At 39.2% G+C, this 12,412-nt stretch overlaps 1 pseudogene; it reads right to left on the bottom strand.

Annotated features, from left to right (window-relative positions):
* Positions 1–6,480: 6,480 nt before the first annotated feature.
* LOC132014785 (small nucleolar RNA SNORA70) lies at positions 6,481–6,600 on the bottom strand (annotated as a pseudogene).
* Positions 6,601–12,412: the final 5,812 nt, after the last annotated feature.

Here is a 12,412-nt window from a genome sequence, read left to right as displayed (position 1 = left end):
AACTTTTAAGTGAAACCACTGAAATTTGGTGGTTTGGTTGCTATGAGCAGCTGGCATTATATTAACTACAAGAAGTATAGAGCTCTGAGATTCAGAACTTCATTACAGTCTGAAAAATATTTATACAAAGCACTTTGCTAAGAGTTGTGGAGACTGATCAATGAGAAAATCTATCCCTTCCCTTGGTCAAACCTAGTAAAGCACAAACATATTCAAGTTCCTATGTCATGAGGCAAAATGAGGTGACTTCTGTAAGAAAGGTAAAGATCTGTAAAGAGGGGAGAAAGGGAGAATAAAGACTACCCAACCCAACTCACTGAAGACTATTTTGGAAAACATCCAAGGGAATCATGATGAGTTCCCAGACTGAGTTGAAATTACGCTTCAGCTAAGTCATGTCTCCTGATACTCAGGGAAACCCATATTGCCCTCTGGTTAACATCTTTGGTTTGAGGGTAATGGCTGCTCCCCCAATATACCATGACTCCCAACATGCCCCAGGCTCAGCCCAGGCACAAGGAATGTGATTTCCCTAGAGCTATACTTCATCCTTTACTAACTCTAATTTTCACAGATGAAGGAACAAGATATGTCAAGCCCACTGACCACCTGGAGGGACTGGGAGGAAATACAATTACCGTCTGGGGAAAGCATGCTAAAAGGACTGATCCCAAGGTACTTCAAATTTGCTAACACCTCTGAAAGGAGAACAGTTGGATATCAGGTGGTCACTAGCCACTGAAAGTTACTCTAAACTTCTCAGGGGTTGAGAATACTGCCATTTATTACTTGGGGACTTGTCAAAGTATTATTTTCATTACACTAATAAATACTGTAAATGTCAAAATAAAAAATACTCTAAGTTCTGGAACTTGTCTTATCTAAATCTATATGATCTGGAAATATTTAGCAAGGGAGCCCTGTAATACAAAACAGATACAGAAAGGGTCCCAAGGAAAGCCCTTGGGAAATGCCAAACTATTAATTACATGTTAAACTGAAAGTCTCCTTAACAGCAATTGCCTATGCTGCAAAGAACAAAGCCAAATGTATTCCAGGGGAGGGGGTAGAGAAGTCCAAATTCTTTGGCTCCTTTGAGAAAAGGCCTTTAAAGATGAAACAAAATTGTAATGGGTATCTGAATTTTGTTTAGAGTATGAGAAGAGGGGGAAAGAAGCCTATAGATTTTTATTTCTCACATTAAAAAAAAAGAAAGAAAAACAAATTGATTTTTTACTATAATCACAAGCCTAAACTAAATCTAAATAAGAATTTATGTGCCAAAAACTGTAAACTGGAAAATATGTCAGGAAGACTCTCATTTCCTACAAACCTACCTATACACCTTCTTTTCACAGGTCATCAAAGTCATTTATCAAAATATTTTAATTTTATATCTAAAAAAAGTAAACAACATGAACACCTAAAAGTTAATTAAAGTTAATTTCACATATATATGCGCTGATGAGTGGGTCACGCTTTTTGAGGGTTTCTGCTTTGACATCATTTATAACTATGTGGCATGTTCTCGGAGTTGTATATCACAGACAAGGTGTTATAGAATTATTAAACCACAACACTGATAAATACAGTTTGATTCAAATTCAGAAAGAAGATCAATGTGACCAGCATATGGAGGGCATAGCCTGACCCTGTTTGCAAACAGATCATAAAAAGATCTCAACCTCCACATACAAGACCAGCAATTTACCTGCACCACCCCAGCGAAGCCCAGCACAGTCCCACATTTTTCCAAGAGCCATAACCACCCACAATGACGCATCCTTGGGCACTCTCAGAGGCCCCTAACAGCTAACACACTACATCGGGCCTGTAAAGCCTCTTTTTAAAGTTTGTTTATCTTTATTCCCCCACAGCGTCCTCCTCTCCTCCTCGATGAGGCCATTAAGTGCTTGTTTCTGAACCTGGTGCAATCCTTGTTTTTCCTTTGGCTTTTGCCATTCAAATCTGGGTCTCCGCCCATGAGTCCTTCTTAGCCAGCTGGCTCTTGAGGACCTTCTTGGCAGAAACCACTTACCCTTTTATTCCATGCTACCTGGTTTCTTCCTGCCACAAGGAGGTTTTCCCCAAAGCGGATGGAAGGCATTTCACACAGGATGAGCAATTATTTGTGTTGTGTTTTGCCACCAAGTCTCTTTATTGCTCTCCCAGGAGGATCCGATAGAGTTCCTCTGAAGAGATGGAAAGGATGTGAACCTGGGGAAGTTTCTAGTCAGTTACTTCACTGGCTGTGATTATGGCATTGATAAAATTTTGTGGTTCATTAACACACACACACACACACACACACACACACAAAACTACTCATTTTTTCAAAAGATGTTTTTGCCAATTATACATATTTTTATTTATAATCAAATACTAGTGCTAAAACAAGAATTATTAATGTGTAAGATTATTGAGAATACTTGTCAGGCCCTTCCAGCTCATTGCAAGTAGGTAGTGAGTAAAATTCAAATGAATTGCTTCCATATTAAGATTAGTTAAAAAACTAATCTTACCTTGAGCCACCATATGTAAAACTGCAATAGATTCACAGTACAAATATAAAGCTTCGTCAGGTGGTAGTGAACTAGAAGACCTGTTTCTCCTATCAAAACACTGAAACACACACACACACATGCAGACACACACACTCTAGGGAAGAAAGTCGGGTTCACATAGGAGCAATCTATAATCATGTATCCCAGAGATGTGAATGTGGAGAAACTTCCCATTCTGCGTTTGTCCCAGTTGGCAGAGCATCAGACTATAGAGGTACTTGTCTGGCAAGCATGAATTGAATGCTCTTGGGTCAATTCCTGTTTCTCCAACCACAGCAAAGACCAAGGATGGAGTGATGGGTTCTTAGCTGAAAGTTCAGTCCATTGTGCTTACTTCATTTCTTCTAACACTAAACTTGCAATCAATTAATTGATCTGTATATCCAGGGGAAAATAAAAAAACTGATGTCAAAAGGATGATGAAGTACAACCTACACTAAATAAAAATGAATTCCAATGTAAGTACGGATCCAAACTGTAATATACAAGTATATGAGTATAAATAGAGTATGTAAGTGAAATACTTCGAGCATAAAATATGTAAGTACATAGACTTACATAAATAATAAGTCAATAGAGTACCTAAGTAAAACATAGCCTAAAGGTATAAGAGCATTACAAAAGTATATACTAATTCAAATTATAAAAACAATAATTCCTTCAATATTTAAACTCTTGTGAGAACTGCTTCAACCCCTTGAGGGGCAGTGGGGGAGGGAAAGAACTGCACAGAGATCTACAAATAAGCCAATCATCTGTCCACTTTATCTCTATAGTAAAGGCAGTAAAGACAAAAAAAAAAATGGAAAAAGTTAGACCACAGATAATTTTGCTTATAAATGGACACTTCTGTTAGCACAAAATTTTTTGTTTTGTATAACCTTAATGCTAAGAAACTTGACATAAAATGAAATCGCTGCTGGGATGCCTGGGTGGTTCAGTCTGTTAAGCATCTGCCTTCAGCTCAGGTCATGATACCAGTCCTGGATTGAGTCCTGCATTAGGCTCCTTGCTCAATGGGGAGCCTAATTCTCCCTCTGCCTGCTGCTCGCCCTGTTTGTGCTCGCTCGCTTGCTCTCTCTCTCTTGCTCGCTCTCTCTCTGACAAATAAGTAAAAATCTTCTAAAAAATGAAATCTCTGTTTATACTCTGGTTTTGTACTTCACCCAAAGTGGCGGGGGGGAGAAATGAAAAATGTGTTAAAAGCAAGTAATACTAAAAAAGAAAAAGATCTATAACAATTTCCAATCTATATGCTACATTTCAGGATATTCACTATTTTAGAAAACTAGGTAATATCCTACTGAAATCCTCAGCTGTTTTCCCATAGATGTCTAAGGAAAAACTATGAGGGAATCCATTTCATAGCAGAATATTCTCCATGACTTGTAAGTTTCAAATCAAACTTGAGCCTTTGGAGTTGAAGTTGTTTGCTTTCAGTGATACATGGTTTCCTATTCCTATTAAAAAAAAAAAAAAAAAAGTCCTTAAAACGCTTATAAAAAAAACTCGAAAGGCTTCTTGGACCTTGAATCCCTCTTGCAAAACATTTTGATGAGTTAAGTGTAAATAAATCTGAAACATATGATTAAATTTCCATTAAAATGCACATGAGTTTAAAAATGAGGGGAAAAAAATCTGAGCAAAACAAGCTTTATGCTTTTCCTGACCCCCTAGAAGTTGAAAAGTGGTTGGGTACATCCAAATCACTGCTGAGTTTACCACCAGTATGTGAATATACCTTTCCAAGTTTCTAATGTGATGCTCGTCATTTTAGTGCACCATTCATCACCCTAGAGCTCTGCCACAGAAATAAGTGCCAATATGATCTTCATCTGACTATCTGGTATGCTCCCTTCAGCTTGTACCCCAGAATCTAGCTCCCCCACTCCTAAGGGAATGGGTCCAGGCCAGGATGTGCTAATCCCAGAGCTACCCTGGGAGATATGGGCTACTTCCAACAGCTCCAGAAATGCGGAAGTATATGTTATGCGAAAAGGAACAGGGGTCTTAGCCCTCCACACCCAGGAGAGATCCTGAGACCTCCTCTCCATCATGAAGAAAAGAACTCGGTTTTCAATGCATGTAAGTGAAAGGACTTATTTTTGTCATCCATTCCTTTTCACTCTAGCCTAAACTCTCTCTGGTTTATTCCAGCATATACTGGCAGTACATACACCAAAGAACTGTAAAATCATGGATCCCGTTTTTAACATGGCAGGGAAACAAGGAGAGCCAGGAGGTAAGGATCTGAAGCACTATAGTTGTGTTTATTTTCCTGAGGGACATGTTCCTTATGATGCCCCAACACTACATACATCATGGAAAGACCACTCAGAGAAGTTTCCAAAAGTCAATGTTAGTGTCTCCAGGTGCTCCATAAAATCCAAGGGACTTTATAGAACTGTCATCTTTAATCAGCCTCCACTTTACGATAAGGAAATCGAGAGCCAGAGAAGCTGAAGAGACTCACAGACATCACACAGTTAGGTGGTGATAAATCTCATAAGCCTGAGCCCAGAGCTGTTTTCACTGCACTAGGGTAGCAGCTTGGCCCTGGATCTTTGGTGGTGTACCTGCTTAAGAGTCACAGTCAGATGTCATCTCAAACCTGTTAGGATCAAGAGATAACAGATGTTGATGAGGACGTGGAGAAAAAGGAACCCTGGTACGCTGTTAGTGGGAATGTAAAGTGATATAGCTAGTGTGAAAGACGGTATGGAGGGCCCTCAAAAAATTAAAAACAGAACTATCAAATGATTCAGTAATCACAATACTGGATATTTATCCAAGGAATACAAAAACATTAATTCAAAGGGATATGTGTACCCCTATATTCACTGCAGCATTATTTACAATATTAATGTAAATTATTTACAGTGTTAGTGGAGACACTAACATTGACTTTTGGAAACTTCTCTGAGGGTTCTGTCCACAACGCAGGCAGTGTGAGGCATCATAAAGAACATGTCCCTTAGGAAAACAAACACAACTATCATGCTTCAGATCCTTACCTCCTGGCTCACCTTGTTACCCTGCCATGTTGAAAATGGGATCCCATAGCCAAACCACGGAAGCGGCCCATGTGTCCATCAACAGATGAATAGATAAGATGCATTCACACATAAACACACATATGCAACAGAATATTACTCAGCCATAAAAATAGAAGAAAATCCTGCCATTTGAAACAATGTGGATAAATCTGAAGGGCATTATGGGAAGTAAAATAAGCCAGAAAGGGAAAGAAAAATACTGTATGTATCACTTATTTGTGGAAACTTAATTTTTTTTTTAAGTTGAACTCAGAGAAACAGAATAGAATGGTGGTTGCCAAGAGCTGGAAGATAGAAGAAATGGGGAGAATCCGGTCAAGGGTACAAACTTTCACTTAAGATGAATAGCTTCCAAGGATCTATTATACAACACTGTGATTATGCTTAATACTGTATTATATACTTAAAATTTATTAAGAATGTAGATTTTTTTTTTGACAGGAAGTTGGATTTATTGATGGGCATGAATATGATGGGAAGGGGTAGTGCTAAGGTTCTCATGAGTGCAGAGCCCTCCATTTGTCCAAGGGACCATGGTTACGGATGTATTTGACCCCACAGCCATCTGGGATAAGCCGCTTTTCAGCCACCATGTCTTCAAATTCATCTGCATTGAACTTAGTAAAGCCCCACTTCTTGGAGTTGTGGATCTTCTGGCAGCCAGGGAACTTGAACTTGGCCCTGCGTAGGGCCTCAATCACATGCTCCTTGTTCTGCAGCTTGGTACGAATGGACATGATGACTTGGCCAATGTAGACCCTGGCTACTGTGCCCTGGGGCTTTCCAAAGGCACCCCACATACCTGTCTGCAGCCTAAATTGGAGATAGCCATGAGGTCAGACCCCAGCATCCACCAAAAGGGCTGTCTCCAAGGTCCCTTAGGGCAACCCATACAATCAACAGGCTGCATACACTACCGAGGAGGCTACTGTTTGCAGCCATGGCACACTGAGAAGATTGTAGATCTTAAATGTTTTCAACACACACACAAAAAAGGGGAAATTATGTAAGTTGATGGGATGTGCTAAGTAACTTGATTGTGGCAAATGTTTCATAATGTACACATTAAATCATTACACTGTATACTTGATACACAGTTTTGTCGATTATACCTCAATAAAGGCAGGGAGGCAATTAAAAGAAAAAGTAAGAAGTAAGTAAGTAAAAGTAAGAAGATAGGAATTTTCAGCTAAATAGAGAATCACCTGTGTTAAATGATGGTACAATCAGCTTCTGACCACCTACAGCAAAGAAGAAGCAAAAGTCTGGAGGACACATGGCAGGTGACAATTCAAATGAAGATGCTATTTGTCCTGAGAAGACACAGGGGGATTTGTCAGCCACAATAGCAAATCTCTTTCAAAATTAAGTCCAGTGTCAAAGCAGAGATTGGTATTTATCAATAAATGGGTGAAACGTAAGCCCTGAACCATGCTGGGGGTCACTGATGAATGAAATTGGCAGTAGACATGCACATGTGTGCGCTCATGCCTTAGAAGCGATAAGAGAAGATAGCCCCTCTTGTCTGAGGAGCTCCCTGCAGGGCTCCCTGGAGTTAAGCATAGAGACTAGAGCCCAAGGTGATAATATGGCAAAACCTACAATGGCCAAGATCTCTCCAAGATTTATGCCTCTCTACTTGGAAGTCCGTATCTTTGAAAAGATGCATTTCCCTTTCCAGAGAGCTATTTATGAAGTTGGCTGTTAAGTTTAGGTAAAAATAGGTCACTGTCTTTTTCAAAGGCTTTAGAAAAACTCTTAGATCAAAAGTGCCTCCTTCTTCTTGATCTAATGCCGGGAAGTCACTCCTAAGCTGTTTCAGTTATCCATGGTCATATAACAAACTAGCCCAAATATTAGTGACTTAAATGAATGATAGTAATTTTATTATCTCTCACATTCTTGGCCAAGCTAGCCAAGTTGGGCATGTTCTTCTCATTAGCTGGGGATGCAGTCATCTGAAGACCAACTGGGCTGAACCACTGACATCACATGGTTGGCAGCTGAAGCTAACTTTTAACCAGAGAGCCCCCAAATAGACTCTCCATGTGTCTTGTGCTTCTCATATCATGGCAACTGTGCTCTGAGAGAGGATGTGGCAAGAATGAATATTCCAAGAGTGGGGAGATGGATGCTGCCAGTCTCCTGAAAAGCTGGGCCCAGAACAAGGGGTCACTTCCACTGTTCTATTAATCAAATAGCCACTGGCCCAGCCTAGGTTCAAAAGAGTAGAGATATAGACCCTTCCTCTCAGTGAGGGAGTGACAAAGAATTAGTGGACATCTTTATCCCACCACAGAGCCACATTCCTTTCTTCTGTATTTTTATCACATATATCAAAGCAGCCACGGTAATAGCAATGTTTTAGCTTTGCACAAAACCATCATTGCAGCTTACTGTAAATACTGCTTGAATTCTTTCCTGAGAAGTAGTTCTTTGGGAGAAAGAGTATAATATAGCAAAAGCATGGCCCTAACTCTTCACCCTTTTCTGTATCTGTGACCTTTGCCATGTAATGTGGCAATGCCCTCCAGTCTGACTCTGGTCTCATCCATATGATTTGCTTTGGCTGATGAGATGTTAGCAACTGTGACACAAGAAGATATGAAAAGTGCTTCACAGTCAAGCTTGCCCTCGCTCTTGCACCTCTGGCAACACTGTAAGAACACGCTCAGACTCAACTGCCAGAAGATGAAGACACCTGGCAAAGGTCAATTGTCCCAGCTGAGACCATTTTAGATCATTCAACAGTCTGATGCCCGCTGGATGGGTGAGCAAGTCCCACCAAGATCAGCAGAACCCTCTAGCTAATCCCCAGCTGACTCCACGATGAGCAGTACATGCTAATTACATCTCAGAGGCTGCATAGTTATTACTCACCATTATTGTGGCAATAAGCAACCAACAGGGACTAGAGAGATGTTTGAGAACAGTCAAGGTTATCAAGAAAAAGGAGACATACCAAACTTGACACTTTGTTTTTGCCCTGTTGCCATGTAGAATTATTAAATATCTAATTGATCATACTATAAGTATTTCACAGAAGTGATTCATTTGCATCAGGGAATCATCTGGCACCAAGAGAATGGGGCTTATAAACAGCTTGATGACAACAGGAAAGCGCAAAGAAAGAGTTCCATTTGGTTTTGCTGGAATCAGTTGTATCCATGGGCACTGGGGGTTGGATACAGCTTAGCAGAGCCCAAAGCAAAATGACAAATGAGGCCATTGGGTACATGTATACCAGAGGGAACCCTGGCCTTTGGCTATGGTTCATTAACAAGATTGAGCTTTCTCCTTGAAAATCTGGTCAGCAGCTTTGAGAATCTTTCTAGTTAAGCCTAAAAGGCAGACGTAAAGGTTCCTTTTGTCTGCGTTTTGGTGTTTTGCAAGATTTTAACCACTGGGCTTATTTATTTTCTTTGCTATAAATTACAAGCATAATGCATGTGCATGTAATATATGTATATAAGTACATAACTATATGCACATCTGTGTGTCTGAATATATATCTCAATCCATGTGAGTATACTGGGGTAGGTCCTATAGGAGCTATAATAAATAATGGGAAATGCATGGAGCCCTTAAAAAATGGTAATAATCCATGATTCACATTGTCTGTCACAGCCACACAGAAATTATAGCCTCCTTGCAGGTGCAGTTTTACAGATATTGCTATCTTTTCTTTCCAGAAAACAGCCTCTGTTATCATGATGATTGTAAATTGTCTTATTATGTAACACACTGGTCTGAGCTTATACAATCCAGTTTTAACGAGAGGTTCTCAGCAGTGAATGGCTTTTTTTCTGCTGTACATATACCCCCCAAAAGTGTGTAACCACCATAATGGATAAGCAAAACTACAGTTAAACATAAAGAATAAAATAAATTGAATTCGCATGGTAACATTAAATTATTGCATGAGCTCTCTTTCATTTAAAATCTGTAATCAAATAAAATACGTAGGCAGTCACGCAGATGCACAAAAGCTTATGCAACCAATAATGAGGTTCATATTCATTTTCTCTGACTTGACAGAGAGGTGTGTTTCATCTGATCCATGGTTTATAAGATCACATAAATACAAACACAAAAATGAATGTAAAGGACCTAAGAATACAAATATTAGTATGCCTAGATGCTTATGCATTTCTAAGTATCTAACATTTTATAAAACAACCATAGTGTATATTCAACTATATGATGGCTGTGTCCATGCATTTTAATTCAAACTCTTTTATTAAACTAGCAGATGGCAACCAAAACATTTTAAAAAAACAAGAAATCATTTTTGTGTGTGGATTCCAAAAATGGACAAATTTAGTCAGGTTTTCTGTCTCCATGAGCTCAGAGTAAGCTGTGAGTTTGGGTTGGAGGAGGAAGAAAAGTTGGGAAAATGGATCACTTCCAAAAATCTAGCCAGCTTTACAAAACGTTGAGTTACCCTTATGGAGGCTACACTCTCTAGACAGAAGCCTAGATGAGAGAGGAGGGAAGAAACTGATCAGACTAGATTGGTGACTATTCATAACACTGATATTATGCATTTTCAATAACATTTTCTTTTGGCTTTGGAAAGGCACCATGTCCATGGAAAGACTCACTGTAGCCTCAAAACCAGAACAATAGTTCATACAAAAATATATTTCTCAAAAATCAGATCACTTTCCAAAACAAAATACAAATTTAGAAGACTAATCATTTGTGCATCCATGACTGATACTCTTCTTTTTTAAAGACCCAAAAGCTGTTTGTATCCAAAGGAGAAATTAATAGTTCATATTCACCCCTCCATAGAAGGGAACATTCATTTCCATATTTAAATTCAGTGCCAAAATTTATCTTCCACCTGGAGGCAAGGAAAACCCTTCTCACATCCCCTCCGCCATTCCTCCCTCTTAATGCATTCTGGATAGCAATGGTGCTCCCTTTCCTTAGAAACCTCAAAACAATTACATTAGGATCATGCCGAAGAATAACAACAGTAACTTACTGAGCACTTACATGGTGTTATGCAGTAATGCTTAAATGGATTAAATAATCTCACCCAAATCTTCCCAACACCATAGCCAGTCTGTGCTACCTCCTGTTTAAAGGTTGGGAAACAGAGGCTTAGAAAGCCTCATGGATCACGGAAGGCATTCCCCTTAGGGTGGGGGTATCTTGAACATCATCAGACAGCTAGGAAGTGACAGAGCTAAGACTAAATGCAGGTCTTACACCACCTAGCCATATAGAAGTCCTCTACACCAAGGTTGCTTCTAGAAGACTCGCCAAGGGTGAGAAGGAGCCAGCACCAAGGCAAAAAAACAATGCTAGTAGCCCGCCTCCCTGGAAAGAATGAAAAACCATTTCCTCATATTCCAAGGGCTCCTCCCTTCCCAACTCCTCCTGCAACCCCTATCCCTCTACCCACCATCACTGAAACCTGCCAGAGTGACTTTCCACATTTCCATGTGAGTTCAGGCCCCACTCCACTGTAGAATGGGAGTGTCGCCTAAAGATACCACATACATACTCAGTGTCATCCTGCTTTTGTTAAAGTATTTCCAACTTTTCCCAACCATTTAGGGTTTAGTTTGGACAAGCCTAAAAGACATTTTGCCTGTGCTTTTTCCCATAATTTTAAACTTAAAGTATTTTATGAGAAATCTAATCCGTATGTTTCTGATTAATTTGTAAGAGCCATTTGATGTCCAAGGGCCTTTTAAGTTTTTATAAGCCTTTTTAAGACTTTCCCTTAAAGATGTTTTGCCAAAAGAAAATGAACTTAGATCCCCGTAGTTCAAGTTCAGTCCCAATCTCAATAATCACAGGAATCTCTGCTTAAAAGACATTGCTTTCTGCTCTAAGCAGATTGTCCACAACTACCCTGGGTCTAACTGATCATTCATACCTTTGCTCAAGGCTCCCACTGAGATGTTCCTTTATCTCATAAATGGAATGATAGTTAAGTATAGCTCACAATTTAGCCTATGTCTACACCAGCTACCAAAGAGACTCTTGCCATTGAATTGGATGGGTGGTTCAGTAAAGCATTAAAGTTAGTCCCCACAGAAAAGCAAAAACTTTTTTCTTGAATATATAGAATCATTTCTATGTTGGCAATCTGGCTTATACTGCCAGGTCTACAGTTTGTGAGCTATGGCCCTGGACAAGTCACTCATCTTGGACCACAGTCCCATGAATAAAATAGAAATTATCTCTTTAATCTTTAAAATGGTCATAAATTATGTCTATCACGTACCTGGCATATAGACTCATGGTTCCTAAATTTGAGTCTGTATACGGTCAGATACATAGAGACATAAACATAAATAGAAAGACAGATTAAAATGAATGTTATATATAGAAAACAGATTAAAATGAATGTTATATATAGAAATCATCTGAGGAACACATTTGAGATGCAAATTCCTGGGACCCACTGCAAAGTCTGCTTCAATAGATCTGAAATGAGGCCCAAGAATATGCATTTTGATAAGCTTTTTGGATAATGCAGGTGGCCTGAGGGTCATACTTCAAGAAACAAAGACTTATCATAATGCAAGGGAAGGAGAATAAAATGAGAAAGACTGTAATAAGACGAGGATATTAATAACGAGGAGAGGTTGTTGAATCAAACAAAGGAAGACTGAAACACTTAAGTAAAAATGAAGCACTGCAGTTTCTGGATAATTATTTGCATTTCTCAAGAGAAACGTGAGCGTGCACATAAAACTAAATCAATGGATATATTGTAGTTAACATTCAAAATGAGTTCAGTCAACTTTATATCAAAGATCATTAAAT

This window comes from Mustela nigripes, chromosome 3 (assembly GCF_022355385.1).
Source record: "Mustela nigripes isolate SB6536 chromosome 3, MUSNIG.SB6536, whole genome shotgun sequence".
Classification (NCBI taxonomy): Eukaryota; Metazoa; Chordata; class Mammalia; order Carnivora; family Mustelidae; genus Mustela; species Mustela nigripes.
The sequence above is the reverse complement of the archived record's forward strand: the minus strand, read 5'-3'. Positions and strand labels throughout refer to the sequence as shown.